This window comes from Marmota marmota, unplaced genomic scaffold (assembly GCF_001458135.2).
Source record: "Marmota marmota marmota unplaced genomic scaffold, marMar, whole genome shotgun sequence".
NCBI lineage: Eukaryota > Metazoa > Chordata > Mammalia > Rodentia > Sciuridae > Marmota > Marmota marmota.
The window spans coordinates 125,377-147,307 of NW_026006114.1; the positions used below are offsets into that span (position 1 = coordinate 125,377).

The window sequence follows — 21,931 nt, forward strand, 5'->3', positions numbered from 1 at the left end:
CAGAAGCCAGAATAAACTCCAGGTGGGCCCAGGGCAGAGGAGCAGCAGAAACATGTCTGTCATCCTCTTGTGTGGCTAGAAATGGGGGAGGACACTCAGGAGAGGGCCTCCTGTCTCCTGGAGATCACTCCAAGTACTGAGAATGTGGAGGTGCCTGAGAGAGTCTTTATGTCCTCAAACTGAACCTCTCCCCTGCAGGCTAGGACCCTTTTGTCAACCTCTTTTAACATCGCACTCACAACAGACCTGCCTGTCCCCAAGAGCTTGTCTCTCCTTTAAGATCACTAAGACCCATACACCTTTTCTCCACAAAACAGGGTCCCAGACATTTTAAGCTATGCCCCCCACCTAGGTGATCCTCACACGCATCTGCCCCTTCACACAACTTACTGACACCAGAGGTATCCCCTTGCCTCTAGCCCCACAACCCCCAAACTTGCAGGCCACATCTCCAGACCTGTGGAGGTGGATGCCCCCAATGAATGAGTGGTTTCTAATGTGGTAGCTCCTGCTGCCAAGGGGCACCTCTAGAGAAGCCACTGCCCACTCCCAACCCCCACCCAAGGACCCTCACACTCCCGAGTGGGTCCCAGCACCCACCTCCTTCTTCAAGGCACTACAGTCTTCTGCAGGGTCTCTGCCCCTGGAGGAGCAGACAGGAATGCGCGGGTGACCACGCGGTTGGAGTGATCGGGCTGTCCTTCCTTGCGCCAGCCTTAGCTACAGATGCCACCACTGCCAAGCCTTGTGCAGCATCCTTTGGGCTAGGGTCCTGCCGTTGCGGCTCTGAACTCTGGCGGCAGTGGCTCCTGCGTTCAGTGGTTCCTGTGCTCTTGTGCTCTGGCAAGGGCTGAGCTCCTGTTCCTGGAGGCGGAGGTGCTGGTGCCGGCTCCTGAACTCTGAAAGCGGCGATAGTGGCTTCGGCACCTGTGTTCTGTGGATGGCGGCGGCGAGTGGCTCCAATGTCCAGGAAAGGGCACTATAGCAGAGTTCCCTCCCGTGCTCTAGCAGCAGCATAGGTGGCTCCTGTGCTCCTGGCGCAGCGTTGGCTCCAACAGTTCCTCTGCTCTGGTGGCGGCGACTACAAGAGCTTTCACTCCTGTGCTCTGGTAGCAGCGGCTCCTGTGTTGGGGCACAGCGTGGTCTCCAGGGGTTCCTGTGTTCTGGGGGCAGCGGCTTCATGCTCTGGCCCCAGGGAATCCCACACTGTTGATGCAGCATTGGCTGCCAGGGTTCCTGTGCTCCTGCAGCATCGTCGGTGGCGGCAGCAGCTGCTCTACAGATTCCTGTGCTCTGAAGGCTACAGCGTTGGCTCAGGTCGGCAGCAGCGGCGGCATTGGTTTCCCACGGTGTTGGCTCCTGCGACAGCGTTGGCGGCGGCTCGGGTAGCTTCACGGCGGCTACAGCTCAGGCTGCGGCAGTTCTGGTGGCGGGAGCTCCTCTGGCGCTCCAGCACAGGCAGCGGCTCCAGGGGCGGCGTTGAAGGCTCCTGCTCCAGGTCCTGGTCGGGCTCCTGCTCTCAGGAAGCAACAAGGAACGTGAGGGGGGCTGAGCTAAGGGTCCTTTGGAAAGGGACTCACGCTCTGTCCTCACTTCCGGTTTCTCATCGAGGGGCGTGGTGACATGCACAGTTTATAAATTTGGACTTGCTACTTTTTACAAACCCTTATTAGCATAACAGTAAACCAACGGCATCGACCCAAGAGGTATATATATATATATACCATAGCTGCACGCACTCTCTTGTTTTCGAGGGTGGACTTTGACTTTGGTAACTGCAATAAAGACTGGTGGGGAGCTGCTGGGAGCTGCTGGAAGACAGGTTGGGGCAGAGCCTGCTATCAAGAGCTGTTTGGCTGCAGAGGTTGCTGCTTATGAGGAATCCACCTGCCATTACAAGCAGGAAATTATATTTTCCTTACAGGAATCTTTTAGGAAGGTATGTATACTTACTCATATGTATTAATACAAATAAAATTACGTTTTCTTTATATAATTTCACACATTACTTATTCAAAATAAGAAATTGATTTGAAAATTAGACAATAGACCAATCTATTGGTGTATATTTTTTATTGAATTATTAATTTGTTTTATTAAGTATTTCATTTCCAGGATTTTCATTTTATTCTTCTTCAGAACCTCTACCTCTTTATAGGAATGATCTTATTAGTCCAATATTTTTTTTTAATTTTATTTTTTAAATCTTCTTTGGCTCATTGACCATTTTAATTATAAATTTTCTGAAGTCTTTTTCTGACATTTCCTTCAATGTAGTGTCAATGTGGTCAGTTTCTGTGTGTTGTAGGCTGTTTGAGGTGGTTTGTTCCCTTGTTTTTCATACTGCTTGTATGTCTAGCCAGCTATTGGGATGATTATCACTTCTTTTAGCAAGAAACAATTTTGTGAGCTTCATTCAAGTGCCTTGAGTTGGGTGAATATTCAGGTATTAATACTCTACTCTTTGTGTCCTCTACTCTTCCCAACATTAGAACCATTTTGAAAGAAGACACTGAACCCTATTTACTATTACAGCAGAGCCAAGTCACATACTATTAAACCTTATAATATTCCCAAATTAAGCTCATTTTCTGCTATTATATTACTGAATAATTTTGCTATGCTATTAGTTTGTTTCTCTTCTCCTTCCTCAATGCCTCTCAGTTTCAAGTTTGACATGTTAATGTTGTTCCAGAGCTCTATATATTCTATTCATTGTTTTCTCCCCTTTATTTCTGTGTAAGTATTCCAATGCACCTATATTATCCTTGATTCCTCATAATGTTAAAATTGGTCTAGTCTGTTGATGCAATTCTCCACTAAGTTTTTATGTGATTAATCAAAGATGAAGGCAGAGGAAATGGGGAGGAGAAGAACTAGGGAATGAAGTAGACCAAATTATGCTAGGTATATGTATGAATATAGCACAACACGTTATGATTTTAAATATACTACAATGCCTCATTTAAGGAAATAAGTAGATAAATAGAAAGGAACAAATATAGTAGACTAAGGGGGTTTGGAGGAGGAAGGAGTAAAGTCAATGAAAAATACTGGGGACTGAAATGAAGAAAACTATGTTACCTGCATTTATGAAAATGTCAAAATAATCCCCACTATTATGTATAAATGTACTACACTAAATAAAGACCAATAAAAGCCACATCTGAATTCTCCTCAGGAATTCTCCTCCATATAGGAATAAAATAAAATGTTAAAGTGTAGAAAAAAACTATACTAGTTTACCCTGTAAAATTATTTTTCAAAAATAAAGGAAATCAAGACTTCCTCAAAAAATGTTAAATTTGTTGCCAGTAGATCTGACTTACAAATAATATTAAAAAGAAGTTCTTCTGAGAGAAAATAATAATATAAATCAAAAACTTGTATCTACATGAAGAATTATTAGGAAAAGAGTAGGGAGATAAGATAAAAACCTTATTCATTTTTAACTGATCTTAAAAGTAATGTTCAAAATAATAGCAACAATATTGGTGATTATGCATATAATTAAATATACATATTATGTGTACAGCCACATTGTAAGAGCGTTTGGCAATATCTTCTAAAACTAAACATCCTCATCATGTACTTTACCTATCATCTTCCTTGGTATTTTCTCAAGGAATTTGAAGACTTATGTCCACATAAAATAAAAAAACCTGGGTGTTTATAGCAGCTTTATTTAAAGGTATAAAACATGGCAGCAGCCAGAGTGTTCTGAAGTAGATAGATGGAAAAGTAAACATTCACGTATCAAGATAATCAAAGATTTTCACCATTAAATGAATAAGCTACTAAAACATGAAAAGACAGGGAGGAATCCATTTGAAAAGATTATGTAGTACTTAATTCCCACTATCATAATATTGGAAAAACAAAACTGTGGGCAAAGTAAAATAATCAGTGGTTGCCAGAAGTTAGGGAAGAATCAGAGAAGAAAAGGCAGAGCTAAGATATTTTTTTTACACAATGAAACTATTCTACATGATACTATAATGGTTGATTCATGGCATTATGCTTTTCAATGCTTAACACCAAAAATTCCCCATGGTTTGAATTTTAGACTTTGAGTAATGCCGATGTTTTAAAGTGTTTACAAGTTCTAAGAAATGTATAATCCTGGTTGGAGATTTTGATAGTGTTGGAGGTTGTGTGTGGTGGAAGAACTACTATTTGAGTTTGGTATGAACCATCAACTGATTGAAAATAGTTGTTTGTAGAAGATTTACTTTGGTTTTAAGTGATATGTAATTTAAGTGTTACATACATAGATCTCTTATTTGAAGGTATTCATTTTAAAATTTATTCATTTATGCTATTTTGTTATACATGACTGCAGAATGATTCAGGTGTTCATGATTAATTCTCTACTGGTTCATTTTCTTACCATATGTTCATCCTATTGCTGAGAGAAAGGTATTGAAATCTTCAAAAGTAATGGGTTATTTGTCTATTGTTGTCCTTAAAAATCTACCAATTTCACTTTTACATGTTTTATACCTGTTCATTTCTGCTCATTTTTAGAATACTTATATTGTTTTATTGGATTTAACCACTTATTTTATATATATCTCTCTTTTGGTTATCTCATCATACTTTTTGTCTGAAATGTACTTTAGCTTATGTTAATATAGCCACTTCTACCTTCTCATGAATATTTTAAAGACATATCTTCTCCATCATTTTTCAGCTGTAAATAATATATATTCACTGAGTTTCTTATAGACAGCATACCCAAGTACATCCATCCAACAACTTTTATGTGCATAAGAGGGATAAAACAAGGAAAACAGTAACAACAACAAACCTGTGTCATGATCCTTGACACAATCCTGAGGACTTCCAGCTTACTATAATGGTTGCTGTGTTGGAGGATAGAAATATGAATTACCCACTTAATTGTCTTTTGATTTGAAGGTGGTTTTAGAAGGAAACAGAGAAACTTTTCTGCTTTTGGTAAGGTCTAGCTCTATTTTGGACTCTTCTGATACAACCCCAACAGCAGAGGGTATTGATTGCTTCATTATAGTTTGGTGAGGGTAGAAGTATGGGCTCTGGGGCTGGAGTTGTGGCTCAGTAGTAGAGCCCTTGCCTGGCATGTGTGAGGCCCTGAGTTCAATCCTGAGCACCATAAATAAATAAATAAAATGTTTCATTTACAACTAATTTTTTTAAAGTAGTACAGGCTCTGTACTCAGCCTTTGCTGCTATGGGTGAAAATAGAGCCACTATTGTGACTTTTCACTGTAGTAGCAAGATTATTGCCTAAAGTGTTCTCTCTTGCGAGGTTGCCTCTTTCCTGAACATTTGGGTATAGAGAAAGAAGAAGCATTTGCCATTTTTCTTTTTTTTTTCCTTTTTAAATTTAATTTTGTCTGTCTCTGTTAATATTTTAAGTTATTTTTAGGCCATTATTTTGTTATGGGGAGACCACTCAGAAAACACACTAATTCTGAATTAGAAACAAATCAAAACTTTGTATTTTGTCAATTTTACCTGGCCAGGGACTGCTTTCATCAGAGACCCAAGTGCTCTCTGAAAGAACAGCAGCCCTGAGTTGTTTGTGACCAAAGTATTTCAGGAAGAAAATAGAAAAGAAAATCATACCCTAGGGACTTTCCTATGGAATTTTGCAAATTGCAAGCAAGCAAAATACAAGGGCTCAAAATGCAGTTAGCAGAGCAAAAAGAGAAAATATGTATACACATTTATGGGGGCCTATATCCTCATTTGTTTAGATCTACATCCTCATTTGTATAGGTCTACACAAAAACAATTTAAAAATAACAGTACATCCATCTCTATATTTATCTGTAAATATGTGTAACTATATTAGACCTCTAAGTTTACACTTATCATACTATATTTTCTATATCTTATTCTTAGCAACTTAGACTCTATGTCTTACAATGATTATATTGTTGTATTTTTACTTTTTATCTTTTAACTATGGCAGACTGGAGTAACTTAACATTACTAATTACGTAACACATATTTTCTAATCCTATTATTTTAGTAATTAATATTTTATTAATATATAGTTTCTAATCTATAACCAATAATCTGTATTGATTAAATTTAGACTGTAACAATTTCTTTCATGTCTGGGATACATGACATAAAAAGAAAACCCAAGAATTCAACACCTGCCTTGCTTTTGGTAATGGGGATTGAGCTCAGGGGCACTTAAATAGTAAGCAAGCAACCAACATTTCTAGACCTTCTTTATGCTTTTTAAAAGAATTTCTTTAGAGACAGGGTCCCACTAAGTTGCTAAAGCTAACTTAACAATGGATCCTTCATCCTCAGTCTTCTGTGCAGCTGGAATGACAGGCTTATGCTACCACAACTGGCAACCTCTTGTCATTTTTAATAATTTCTTGAATTTAAGATAGCTAGCCACTTGACCTTTTCTCCACCTTTTAGAATAGTGTTTGTTTGGTTTGATTTCATTTGATTTTTATGTACTGTCCAAAGATATTAGTTGTACTGGCAGAAGAAACAGGTAACAGTTAATTCTAACTCATCTTCATGAAAGAAGAACTTTTGGTTAGTTCTTTATATTTTTAAAAGAAACATAATTTACATATAAAATAAGAAGGAATATTTAAATGTTTTCTTTAGAGAACAAGCAATATCTGGAAAATAAAAAAAAATTGATTTCAGATGGTGTTTATGCCAGTGATATTTGAAAGTATTGCACTTTATATTAAAGCAATGTCTTTGGTTTTAAAATGAAGAGATGGAAAGTTCAGTGAGAATAAAGGATAAATCTGCAATGTTAAATTTCTGCTTTTCCCTTTTGAGGCATACATTCACAAAATGTTATTACAAGCTTTTCAGGCAGCATTTGCAATTTTGAGTAATTTCTGCTGTAGTCTGGCTCTGACTACTTTTCCTTGAATCCTAAGCAGTAGAGAGTGATCCAGAAAATTCTTCCATCTGTTCTGTAATTATTTTTTTTCCAGCTCTTATTAAGTAATCCATATTTAGAGGCTTTCCCACTTAAAAACAAAAACAAAAACAGATATATATTCTTTGTTTGCATTGAAATCATGCAGACATTGAGTGAAGAAGAAGACTTTTAAACCTAATTCCTTAATCAGCAACAGGCCAACTTGTCTGTGAAATTTGTTCAGAGCAATGTTCAATTGCCTGATTTTTATTTACTATTTATAATTAATTACATTATAAACAGCACTTATTATTATTATTATTATTATTATTATTATTATTCACTTATTATTTTTCTCAACATTATTTTAAGTACATTTTTTTCCTGAAACATATCTAGCTTTAGATGATAAATCATTCATGATAAAGTAAAATATAATACAATAATACCTACTAATTTAATGTGTCATATCAAGAACATAAATCTCAAAAAGCCTGGCACAATGTGCTAGAAATGTTTAAGATGGAAAATAGTGTCCTGAGTGGAAATTTTCAGAGTACAACAGGAGTACAAATGTGAAAGCTAAATCCATAACTTGGCTGTTTGGATTTTATTTGTATTCTACCACATTTTCTGAGACCAATCAGGTACATGAACCTGAAGTCACACTTCATCTAAAAACAAAATGAAACTGACATGAAAAACTCCATTTTTTCCTATTATTTTTTCTTTATTTCTTTTATATTCCTTAGTCTTTTTTATTCAGTTGCTTTTTCTGTTCCTGACAAGTATTACAAGGTTAGGGTCCAAGATTTGTTCTTCATTTTGTATTTACACTCTTAACCATCTCTTCTATTGAAACCAGCTATGCCTACCTTTAGCAGTTACTGGTTCAGAGTAAAAGCTCCCATCCTGAGCTGAACTCAAACTCATCTCCTTTGTGGTTACCTCTTTGGTAGTGTTTTTACTTACTTATCTTGACAGCTCTTCCATCAATCCATTTTAGGTATTGACATCACTCACCAGGTCTAGCTTTGCACTAGATCAATTCTCTAGGGTGCTGCCTCCAATCCCTCTCCCTCCTGTTCAGTGTATACCTCAATGCCACGCTAATCACTTTTTAAAGTGATTTATGATTAGTCTTTCTCTAAATCAAAAAGTTTTACTAACATGCCTTTGTGGTTCTATGTAAAAACAAATTAAATTATTTGCAATATTTCTTCCTGAAATAAATTTAAAAAAATAGTTTAGGGAAGAAGTGCTTTGACACTGTTGGAATGAGGAACATAAAAGACTTGAGCAATCAGATTATTTCTATTTCTTAGTTCTGTGTTGGCCTTTTTTTCCCAATTAAAAGGAATATTTCACTTCTCTGCACTGGGGAAGATGGCAAACATCAGCCCCAGGCTTAGTAATCCCAAACAAAGATTTTGTGCCTCCTTCTGATTAGGCTGCACTCCCAAGTGTTTCTTTTCATCTTTTTTTGGGGGGTGTGAGGGGGTGCGAGGATTGAACCTAGGAGTGCTTAACCACTGAGCCACATTCCCAGCCGTTTTTCATATTTTATTTAGAGACAGGATTTCGCTGAGTTGTTCAGGGTCTCACTAAATTGCTAAATTCAAAATCTGTGTGCCTCCTGCCTCAGCCTCCCCAGCCACTTGGATTGCACATATGTACCACTGTCAAGCCAGACACAGTTTTAATTGGTTCTTCTTCTGTTAATTCTTTTGGATAAATAACTGTTGCCATATAAATGTGTTAATTTTTTATCTCATTTTGGCCAAGCTTTTTTACATAGGAAAGAAGGATGGGTGGGAAACTTAAGTGTGACTAGGTAGAAGAAACCTCCCTTATCAAGAGGAAACAAATAATTCTTTTTATACTTAAGTTTCCCCTCTTCAGGAGATCCTTCTCTTTTCTCAGTGTAACCCCTGGACATTTTTTTAAACAAGTTTATGATTTATAGAATTTGGACTACAGAATCATTCAGGTTATTCTCACTCAAATACCACCTGTGTGACCTTAGGATAGTAATTTAATTATTCTAAGCTTTGGTTTCTAAATATCTAAACCAGAAGATGATAAGAAACCCTACTAGTTATGGTAAATTCTAAATGAAATTGAGTATGAAAAGCACTACTACATAATAAATACTCAATTAATAATAGATATTTATGAGTGTGTGGAGATACTGCTTTCCTCATTGCCTCCTCATGCAGATATAATTTCAAAATGTTACTAATTCAAAAATTAGAAATGAGGCAGGGATGTGGCTCAGTGTAGTGTACTTTCCTAGCATAGATGCTAGATAACCTGAGATGGATACCTAGCAGTGCATAAACATGAAAAAAAATGGTATGTCATGAATATGTATATGAATACTGTGAATAATGTCAGATCCATTGCTTTAATTAAATTTACTTATGAGAGTAAACATTATTTCATATGTTTATGTCTTTTTAAATTTTGTTTTCATTTTAGTTTTTTTTTTTTAATGTTCTCTGTTGCCCTGTTTTCTGTTGGAAGTTTGGTCTTTTAAATTCTTAGATTTAAAAACACCTGTATATAATATGCTTATTAGTCTTTTAACTGTGATAAATGTTGTAAATATTTCCCCCAGTTTGACGGTTATCATGTGACTTTGATTTTGGATCAGAATGAATTTTTTACCAATAAGAAATCTTTTAATATTGTCAAACTATTAATATTCTTTTATTATATCTGTATTTTGAGAAATGGAGTGTTATTTCCTATGCTCAGAGTAATATATGTGCCCATGCTTTACTTTAATATGATTTCTGTTTTTGCTTATTTGCTATTGTTTTTTACATTCTTTATCCATTTGGGTTTATTATTTTTTATATGGAATAATAATCTCAATTTATCTTTTTCCAAATGTCTTAACAATTTGTTCCAGTCACACTAATTAAAAAGTCCATATTTTTCCCAATGAATTGATAGCAATTTTATTCCATAGTAATGCCACATTTGAGTCAAGTCTATTTCTGTAATTTCTTTCATTCCATATTTTTTGGTTTATTTGTGGGCAGCATTATATTGTTTTAATTTTAGAGAGCTTATACAAAATTTAATGTTTCATGGGGTTATTGCTTATCACGGCTAGATAAAAAAGAAATTTCCTGGTTATTTTTGCCTGTCTGTTTTTCCACATTACGGATAGTATTTATTGTCTACTTTGATTTACTAAGAAAATTTAATACCATTCTTTTACAATGTGTTAATATTATAATATAACTTCAGGAGAACTGACGTTGTCATAATTATGACTTAGATTTTAAGACTTGAAATCAAGTGGTTTAAATTTAATTCGATATGAAGTAGTAATTTAAGTCATTATTTTCTTATTCAGAAGAGTTTTATCTGAATAACTATTAGAATTAAAGGTAAATTGAAGTACAGATGGGAAGATAAGTTGCGTGCTATTCTCTTTCTTTACTTTCTTAAAATCATAGAATTTTTGGCCTAGAATTATGCTGTTAATAAGAATTATTGCCAAAATTTATGCATAATAATGATTCTCCTTAAAAAAAACATTTGAAGTTAGAGTTTATGCTACTTGAATCTTAGAAATTCATAACTTATAAGATGACATGAATTTTTTCATTAAAAATGTTTTCTCTTGTGCTGGGGATGTGGCTCAAGTGGTAGCATGCTCGCCTGGTATGCATGCGGCCCGGGTTCGATCCTCAGCACCACATACAAACAAAAGATATTGTGTCCACCGATAACTAAAAAATAAATATTAAAAAAAATGTTTTCTCTCAATTTTATTATCCAGATTAGTAGGATTTCTTCTCAGTAAAATAATAACAACTTCAATAAAAATTATGGCTTTAACAAAAGTCGATAAGAAAGAAATTCTGTCACTTATACTCAAAAATTACTAACTTCCTATGTTCATATTCAGGTAAAGTATTTTGTTAATTAGCAGAATCCAAAAACTGAGAGTTGAGGAAATTTTAATAGAATATGTTTTAAGAGGAAAAAATGTCAGGGATGAGGATATAAACATCTACCTACAATATATTGATAGTATATATCTATAGTATATTTATAGTATAGATGTAATATGCATAATACTATCTATAGTATATTTATAATATAGATGTAATATGCATAATATGTAAATGTATGCTTATGTATATGTGTATATATATTTTATACATATATATGTATACATATTTAAATCAAGGCACTGACAGAAATCACATTAAATTGAAAACATCTCATAAACTTATAAGAAATCTTGTAATAACTGTTCCCTTTAACAAATGTATGATGGTTAATGGCTGGGGATGTAACTTAGTGTCAGAGTGCTTATTAGAATGTATGAAGCCCTGGATTCAATCCACAGTACCATTATCAAAAAAGTGAAATCTTGTGGGCTGGGCATGTTAACTTTGTGGTTTTGCAGTTGTTCAGCATGTGTGAGGCCCTGGATTCAATCCCCAATACTCACAAAATACATCAAATGTATAATGGTTAAAGCCAGAGACTATGGGGATCACTCCTTGATCTTTGTTGTTACATAGAGGCTCTTCGTACCACTGGGTAGGGTTAATACTGGGCATGTATAAAACTTTGCTAAAGAAACTTTGTGAGAGTTCTTGTGTCCTAATTATTTCTTGTCTTCTGTAATTTACAGAAATTATTTTTGGATTATAAAATGTTTTAAACATGGAAAGAGAATGTTTTTTTAAGAAATTAATTAAAATACAGTCATTCAAATATATATATATATATATATATATATATATATATATATCTGAACATTTGTTAGCTAGTCTAGACATCATTGTCTCAGGTCCCTTCCATATTCTTTAATGTTATTGAGGGCTCTGAAGAAATGTTATTCATATAATTTTTGATACTATATTTGAAATTAAAACTGAAAATAATTTTATTCATTAACAATCTCATAATAACAGTAACCCAATACATGTTAAAATAAGTAAAATACTTATATAAAACAGGTATTGTTATGAAAAATTTTACCAATAAAATTGTGTTTTTATGAAAACTATTATACAAACATAAATTTCAAACTATTCATTGAGAAGTGTACCTTTTTTTTAGTTTGCTAATTTTTACATTGCTAATTCAAATACCTCTTAATATTTGCTTAATATATGAAACATCTGTTGCAATATTCTGTTCTGAATGAACTTCATAAGGAAAGTCTTGCCTCACATTGTTATGTAGTTGGAAAAATATGTAGCTTTCAGATAATCGTTGATATTCTTTGATATTATAGAGAAATTGACAAATGATAATTTATTAAAGATTGTTTTCAGTATTTTAAAATAAATCATGTCATTAAGCCTGTTGTAATCAGTTTCATTTAAATCCATTGTTTATCTCTCTAATTAGAATTTTTTGCACATATATTATTTTGTTATTTCAGTCAATGGTAATTTTGAAAATATCAGTTTTTGGAGTGATGTAGAACTTCTAAAGGTTGACAGATTTAATTATGTAATATCAAATACTCTCATGGTAATACCACCAAAAGTCTCTTTTAAAAAGACTTTAAATGCTAGGAGACTATTAGCATCCTGGTGTAGATAAATGCTTTCAAAATTTGAGGTTTTGCTAGAAAGTTTGAATTTTATCATTGTCAAAAAATGCTGTCAGTTGTTTTCCTTGAAGGGAATGGCTTGGTTGGTTCAGGATGCATCTCATTCACACAAGGGATTTTCTTCTGAAGTATCAATTCATTTTGATACACAGTGGGAATGTTTTATGCATACTTCCCATTCATCATTAAAATTGATTGTAATCAGTAATTGAGTTTTTTTCCTAGGTATCAGGGATTGAACTCAGGAGCACTCAACTACTAAGCCACAACCCCAGTCTTACTTTTTGTATTTTATTTAGAGACAGAGTCTCACCGAGTTGCTTAGTCCCTTGCTTTTACTGAGACTGTCTTTGAACTCATGGTCTTACTATCTCAGCCTCCAAAGCTTCTGGGCAGTGATTGAGATTACATGAAATTAATGACTTTTACTGCATCATTCTTAGGAGATACCCCCCACTGCCACAAACACAGAAAACTCATAAAGGTGAGAAATATCATGGCAAGAGTTTGATGCCTCTGGCATGATTTATAGGCGGGTAATGACAGCTTCTGCATTTTCAGTGCAAATGCCAACCCAACCAAAAGATAAATATAGCCTTACTGTCATTATGAAGATAGCTTTGACCTCTTAGATTTCCCAAAAGTGTCTTAGGCTAGGAGTTTCCATAGAAACTTCTTCAAGTAGTAAGTAAGATTATCATTAATAGTCTAATGAACTGTGGTTGATTTTGTAGAAGATTGCTAATTCAATGAAAAAAAAATTAACGAAAAGAAGAGAGAATACATACTTTGACTACTTTTATTATGGGCTGGGTGCTGTTTTTGCCCTTACTGATCCACTCTCATCTCTCTGTTCAGTGTCTCTAGAGGGTAATCTTCATGGACTCTGTCACTGAGCTCCTTGATTACTGGCTATCAGAGGATTTGGCCAGTAGACTTACAGGCAGGAGATCAGAGGGCAAAGCAAAAATGTGTCAAGAGCATTTATTCTTAATTCCTTTCCTGCCAGGCAACTGATTGACTACCACTTTATTTCTCTCTCAGGGGCCAAATGTCCTATCATGGCTATTAATCAGAGTTAAGAAAAATAATATCATTACTACTTTCTGATGTTTCAGATTATTTTTATTAACTTTCTCCATATACCATAAGATTTGTGGAATTCATTTATGTATGAATAATAATAACTGTGTTTACAAAAGTTAATTAAATTGGTTGAGATCTCAAAATTACCATATGGTGGAATTGTGTCTTCTCTTCTTCACTGATCACTGGATTTAGAGCCCACACTAAATCCCATATGATCTCATCTCAAAATCCTTAACTTAATTACATCTAAAAAAAGTCCATACTTACAAATTTATATGGGCATCTTTTGGGGCCACTATTTAACTTTTTGTAATGGCTCCAAAATCACAGAATGATCAACTTCATTCTTTTACTTCATCTAGTCCCTGTCTCCTTACCTGGGTCAGCCCCAGCCAAGCTGCCAGTCTCCTGCTTCTGGAACATATTATGGAAATTTGCACCTCTGGAGCTTTGCCTTGGTGCTTGCCTCTGCCTAGAATGCTCGACTTACAGCCTGGACTTCACTCCCCCACTTTCTTCTGGTGTTTGCTCCAACTTCACTACCCCCAACAAACTTGTTTCAAATTGCAACCCTGCTGAAACTCCATCCTCTACTCCAGCATTGTCAATTCCTCTTAATGGGGTGTATGCTACATTTCTATCTTCCATATCATTTTGCAACTTCTAAAATACAATAAATTAGAGTTTCTATTTACTGTATGCAATCTCCCACAAGAATGTGGACTACAGACAGAGATCATGGACTGGAGTGTTCACTGATGCATTCTGACAGAGCAATTTTGTTCAAAGCAAAGATTGTATAATATGCAAGCTCTTTCATAGTATTCTTCTTGGTAATGAAAATATATGTGGCCTCTACTCTCGAAGTAAAATCTCTCTCTCTCAATCTGATTTTTTAAAAAACACCAAAATTTGCCTATACTAATTCAGAAATAATTTATTAAAACTATGAAGGCATCTTGTAAACTTGTAAAAATTATTTTGAATTAACATGTAGAATTTGGAGATTTAATGTGAAATTACATCCAAATTGAGAAAATCAGTAATTGAAAGTGTGGATGCTTGCCATTTCCTGATCCACTTCTCTGTGGGAACTATTAGAATTTTCTTAAAACACATGACCCATTCATGAATTTCCAAATGAATCAGTTATTGTGGAACAAATAATTTGTCACTGAATTTCAAATCTGAACACTTGGCTCTGTTTTAAACTATTTCCTATATTTCAAAGTAAACTTTCAGAGATTGGGTGAAACAAATTTTAAATAAAAACTCTAGTACTGTAATGGTTTTAACAAATTGTTAATGCAATTATTTTGCATATTGCAGTATTCCTTAAATATTTATAGAGTATGATAGACATATTGCACAGTTATTTCCTGTTATTTATAAAATAACACACCATCACAATTATATGTAAAGATACAAATACTTCAAATTTGAGCTTCTTTTTATGACTGAAGGGAAAACATGAGTTTGTAAAAGTAACATTGTAAATCAATCAAATCCATACACCCTCTCTAAAACTCAAATGAAAAATATGTAGTAGAATATTACATAATGAATACTGAAGGAAAATAGGCATATTTATATGGTTTTACTACATATTTATATGTTTTTATTATATCAACATATATTAATTTTACACAATACATACATTCACATATGTATTGCATAAATAAACTAGATAATCATATACATAAATAAGCATGTGGTTGTTCATGTACACATATATATGCATATAATTTCCTTTAAAATTGAATTACTATCATCTAGCCAGGTTCAACCTTCTTTGAATTTGTCTTTTAGTCTAGTCCTTGTGATATCTACTTCCTAAAAGATAGACTAAAATATAGAGAAAATATGGTATGACATGAAATGCACATGCATACACAGGTACACAGGTGAAATTTTCAAAATGCACATAGAAAAAAAATAGATCAAAGTGACTACCTTTGTAATGGAGTTGGGAAGATGGAGTTCTTATGTTAGGATTTTCAATTTCTGATTAGCATACAGTTGCAGTATTTAACTTTCATGGAGTGCTACTGTTATTCACTTCTTTAAAATTTTTGCAAATATTATTTCTTAATCTATAATGTTTGTATATTTTAAAGATATAACTTTCCTTACAAAGAGAAAAACTAACCTTAACATCTCAGATTATACAGACTGTTCATGATCTGATCATTAGTGTCTTATTGTCATTTAATTTTTACTCTCATCTCTCCTTATACACCAGAACATTTTTTGTGACCATTATAATGAGCTTCAATGTTTCTATCTGTTTGTCTTTTTAAAAACATCCCTACTGACTAGATTTTCTAGGAACAAATACATTGACATACTGTCTTAGATCTCTCACAATTTTCTTGTCCCACCTAGCCTTGCATTAATCTTTTAATGAAACACTAAATCATACTACTCTCTACCTTATCACTAACTCTATAATTATTTTAATTATGCATTTAATACACTTGAATGATTCATGAGGTATTTGAATGTGTCAGTACCTAGTAAGAAGAGAAGGAGGGAGGCAGAAAAGACAGAATAAAGGAAGAATGCAATAAGAGATGGAGGCTGGTAAAAATGGAAGAAAGGAAGGGAGAAATAAAAGGAGGGATGGAAGACATGACAAAGAAAGGAAGAATGGAAGAAGGAAATGAAGGGCAGAAGGTAGTGTAAGAGAAGCAAATGAAATATTAACTGTAATCTTATGTTTATTGAAACCATTATTTTTAATTAACACCACATTTCAAAAATGTATAGGATGGGGCTGGGCATAGTGGCACATGCCTGAAATCCCAGGGGCTTGGCAAGCTGAAACAGGAGGATCTGAGTTCAAAGCCAGCCTCAGCAAAATAGAGGTGCTAAGCAACTCAGTGAAATCTGTCTCTAAATAAAATACAAAATAGGGCTGGGATGTGACCAGTGTTCTAATGCCTAGAGTTCAATCCCTGGTATCAATAAATAAATAAATAAATGTATAGTATGGGAAGCATAGTGACAAAAATTCCGGAGCACAGGCTACTTCTAGTTAAGAGTTAAAGTATGGACATTGATTTTTTAAAAATTATTTAGGAAAGGTTATTGTTAACTAGAAAAGATCTGGGACAACCAAAGCAGGCTCTCTGTATACATTTCATGTAGGCTGCTGCTGAAATCTAAGCCAGCTCATAGAAATCTCCTTACAGTCTATCTTGTCAGCCAATCAAGTCTGTTTTCACTTTCTTGAACCAAATTTTTCAAACCAGGAAATGTTTATGGTATATAGAAAATTAGCTCAGTAACCATCTGAGTTTTCTTCTGTTTCTAATGACAAATTTTCACTTTCTTTTGCACCCTTGAGTGACTGAAGCATCTGTGACACATTTAAAACTGAAATTCAGACTGTGAAAATCAATGTTTACATTAAATAGTCTGAATTGTAAAAAAAAAAAAATCTCAAAAAAGAGGACACATGTCCTAGCCAAGTTTTACCTTTTATTTCGCGAAGTGAATACATATATGTATTCCATATATGTATGTGTATGTCTATATATATATATATATATATATATATATATATATATATATATACACATATATATATATATGTGTATATGTATATGGAATACATAAAAATTATTATACATATATGGAATATATGTATAATCAGTACCAAATAGAATAACATTCCAGTATTTATGGATAAAACATAAGTTTCCTGTGACTTTTCCAATATTTTGTTTTATTTCCTCATGAGAGACTTAAGATAAGTTTATGTTTTCTCATTTTTATATTTTGAATTAACATTATTAAAAATCAGGTGGGTCTTAAACTTCTACAGTTATACATGTATCAATGAAATTTGAGTACCAAAATTTATTTTTTCAAGTAATATATGTTGCCTATTTTTGACACGTTGTCAGTATCAAAATCATTTATTCTACTGAAACATGACTAATAAATTCTTTATTAAAAAAGTTTGGCTTGCATACTTCCTACCAACCTTTTAAAAAGTGTTTTCACTGTAAGATTCCAAAACTCAATGAATTTATTTCTCTCTAAACAAACATTTTCCTTTTGGATTTTTAAGTTTAACACATTTTTATTGACTGTGAATATATACCAAGCCCTGTTCTAGGATCCTGGGATACATGAATGAACAATGTAACAACAATCCTTATCCCCAGGTGTCTTACTGTTTTGTGTTGCTATATTAAAATGAAGGAGGCTAGATACTTTATAGAGAATTTGCCTTGATGATTCTGATTGCTGGAAAGTTCCCAAAACATGGCACTTGTGCCTGTTGAGACCTTACCTGCATTACAACATGATAGAGAAACCAAATGTGCAAGATAGCCAAGCAAGAGAGAGAGTGGAGAAAGCTGACATTGCTGTTTAAACAACCATTCTTGAGGAAACTAATGCAGTTCCAGGAGATTTGACCCACCCCTCTGATAGGGCTTTTATCTCTGAAAAATATTGCTCCTGTGACCTGATGACCTCCCACTAGGACCCACCTTTTAGAGATCCACCAATACTGTTATACTGGAGAACATTCACTGCACATGGAGCTTTGAGTGACAAATCATTTCCAAACTATAACATCAAGACTTATGTTTACATCCTAATTTCTGGTAGTCTTTTTTTGGAATTTTGAAAACAAGTAGAACAAATTAATTATCCTAATTAACCCAACTACGTATTTCTTTGGGTATTCAACCATAGGTTTATTGTGTCTTTGCCTGATATCACTCAGGTGACTTGGGTATTTAAAACATGTCCCAAAATTTTAAACATGGACACTTAAATAAGGATATTTTAGGATTGGCACTGAAGGTTCAAAGTTTTATTTGCTCTAGAATATCAAGACCAGGTATATGTGCATGGATTGACTCAGTGAATAAATCATGCATTCTAGAAAAAGTGACTCTTCTTACATTGAGTTCTAATAAAATTCTAGAAAATTTTATAAATAATCTTGTACTATTCTGTTTATTGATGAAGATATCAGAACAAAGAGTAAACAATGTTACTTAAAAAGAACCTATGAAGGGCTGGGATTGTGGCTCAGTGGTAGAGCACTCGCCTAGCAGGGGCAGGAACCGGGTTCAATCCTCAGCACCACATAAAAATAAAGGCATTGTGTTGTGTCCATCTACACCTAAAAAATAGTTGTTGTTTTTTGTTTTTTTTTAAAGAAAGAACCTATGAAGCAATGGTGACTTTAAATAATGTCACAGGAAAAGAAGTGTAAAAAAAAGAATTGCTCCAAGTATTTTAGTGTTTATGATACAATTCACATAAAAGAACAGCTCTAAGCCATTTCATTAACTTTCATTGATAAAATGAGAGAGTCAAATTAGTGGATTTCCAGAGTGAAAAGGATGATAAAATACTAAAAGTTCAGGATCCTTAACTGTCCACAGATACAAAGCAACTAATTCTTTATTGAAATAGAGTAAAAGGCTCAAAATATTTTAACAAAGATAAGAAGAGTAAAAATACATATTATGTGGGAAAGGGATGAAACTGTACAAGGATCTCACACAAAAATACTTTTAACACAACCCTTGGGAAAAGATGTGCACTTTTTTGTTTGGTGAGCCAATCAAATGTGTGTTTTATAAAGTCCTCTGCTAGGTGGGTACTGACCTCTCTGTGTTGGGCTAACAGGTTGGTGGAGGTCAGAACTTCATTTGGGTCTTCAGGCAATAGAATAAATTAAAGAAGATAAAAAATACATTGAAGAAAATTTCACAGCTCTTGCAGAATATAAATACAGAATGCAAAGATGAAATAAAATAAAGCCGAGATAAAGAAAAAAAACTACATATATAACACTAAAATCTGAGCCAATGAAAGATGAAATGTAAATGAAAATATTATTGTAAATGGAAATTGGGTCATTATGAAGAAATAGTGAGAGCTCTAAGACTATTTTTGTTGCATTTGTATAATATAAAATATGGTTGTACCTTTCTTTTCAGTCATCTTTGGTAAAATTATAAAAATATAAACAGTAAGAAAATTGATAAAATGGGAGAGTCAAATTAGTGGATTTCCAGGGTGAAAAGGATGATAAAATACTAAAAGTTCAGGATCAAAAGACATTTCATACCATCTAACAAGCAATAAAGAGAATACGACTAACACAGTCCTTATAGTGAATATACTGGACAGGACTGTTAATAGCAAATGAAGAAAATATACTTCCAAAAAAATCACACTTGGTGCTCAACTCATTGAATTGTGAAGCAGAAAACAAAACTATATTTTTGTAACAATGTTGGGAGTGAAAAAGCTCCATGATCTTCATCACTATGGAAACAAATGCTAATCCTAAAGGTTGGACTTTCAAGTCAGTAATTTAATATTTGACTTTCTTTATTCCAATAAATTTAAAATAGTATCTATTAAGTGAGCTTAAAGTGGAAACTTAACCAAATTGGAAATGAGGCACACATTATTCAAAAACAGATTTGTCTTAAGTTTTGTAAATGGGTGGGGATAATACAGAAATTAAGTAATTGGAAGTTTTTTTTTTTCCTCAAACACTGCAGCTACCATTAAAATAAGAAATCTTTAAAATATGCAATTCTGCAGCACTTAACCAAGGTAGGAAATCAATGATTGAAAATGTATTTTTAGGGTGACTAGTTGTACAAAAGAGCTAAGCCTCATAGCAAAAGTGCAATGAGACAAAAACTTGTAACATGACAAAAATTGAAATATAAAATTGACAAATAGGTAAAGAGAAAATTGTATCATCAACTCTAAATGAGGAAAGATTTACTAGATATTATTTCTTCAATTCTTTAGCAGTTAAAGCAGTAACAATAAGAAAATGATTCATATAATTTACATTTTCCATCTGTTGAGACATTTTTCTCATCTAAGAACTCAAATATGGGTTTTGCCATTTTATATCACTTGCTCAATCTTCTCTTTAAAACTCTGATTTGACTTTTATAAATTTTAGGTCATCTTTTTATTTTGTGAGTCCAGCAATATATTGAATGTTTTTGTTATATGATCCTCAAACTTTAACACAGTCTTATAAGGGCTGTTTCTGGGCTCCTTAGGCTACCTTGTGGTTGAAACTTAATATGCTGATACATATTTAGTGTTAACATATAGGTGACATATTGCCATGGGATTGAACCAAAAGTTAACATTAAAAGTGCTAGTACTTAACATAAAGATAAAAAAGACTTCATTGCAAATGATGCCAGAGATAGGAACTTCTGACCCAATGACAATAGAAATGAAACTAAGCCAAAGAGTACGATCATTCAGGCAAAACATTAATTGGGAGGGGATATACCTCTAGGAGAGAAGAGGAAAGAGAGAGAGAGAGAGAGAGAGAGAGAGAGAGAGAGAGAGAGAGAGAGAGAGAGAGAGAGAGAAATGAAAATGAATCAATCTACTACAGAACAAAGGAAGACACCGCCTTTTGTTGTGATATTGGGCTAGGGTCTGATTGAACAGAATCTCAGTTCTGGTTTTAACAGGTGGTTGCAGCATTGCCCTGATCACTTAAAAAGGAAATCTCCATTTTTATCCCAGGATGTTTATCTCTCAGACCTGTGATCCCAAAAGGGGTACTTTGGATCACATGATATGATTACTCCTCCTTGGAGTGGGAGAGCTCATCAGGGGCATCTCCCTAGAAGACTACTATTCCTTGAAGGTGTATCACAATGACTGAGGACTTCTATGCACTAGGCCAGGGGGTCTGTCCTTGAAAATCTTGAAAACATCATAGTTACTTTTACCTTGGTGTCCTCAGTCTTGAAGGTAGAGGCAATCAATTAGATAAATTTAGAGTTAAAAAGCTTGCAGTGACAGTTTTTAGATGAACATTCATTGATTAACATACTTGTGGATAGAATTGAGCAAGAACTTGACCCAAAGTTTAAAGTAAAGGGAACAGATGCATGATGAAGACATAAATGCCAAGCCTTCATAATTTTTACTTATCCATAGGGCATCAGCAGGCCCAAGTGCTTTTCAGCAAAAGCAGTGTCCTTAAGTCTCTGTTATAATAGGGAAGTCAGGCTTGCTTTGTGTTTGTGGTACTCTCCATGGGTAATGGGTCAAGATTAATCCACAAATCAGTGGATTGTCTCTAGCCTTGGAACAGTTGCATCTTTTATTGTGATAATAAACAGATGGTTCTCCATCCAGGTAGAATCATCTGCAGGCTTGTGAAAAACACAGAGTCCTGGGCCCTCCTTCCAAGATATCTCTTTCAGGAGCTCTCTAGAGGATTCTCATCATTTTCACTTCTCAAAAATTCCCAGGTGATGCTGATATTGAAGTAAAGCTGCTGGTCAGGAGACCAAGAACCTCTGAAT

General features: G+C 34.1%; 1 long non-coding RNA gene across 2 annotated transcripts in view; it reads left to right on the forward strand.

Moving 5' to 3' along the window:
- Positions 1-1,455: 1,455 nt before the first annotated feature.
- LOC107161101 overlaps positions 1,456-21,931 on the forward strand; it is a 40,425-nt gene continuing 19,949 nt past the window's right edge. The window contains exon 1 of one of the 2 annotated variants that reach the window (XR_001505935.2): positions 1,456-1,939. This is a non-coding gene — a long non-coding RNA (uncharacterized LOC107161101). The remainder of the gene's footprint in view (positions 1,940-21,931) is intronic. The other variant, XR_007345278.1, reaches the window with a different exon arrangement.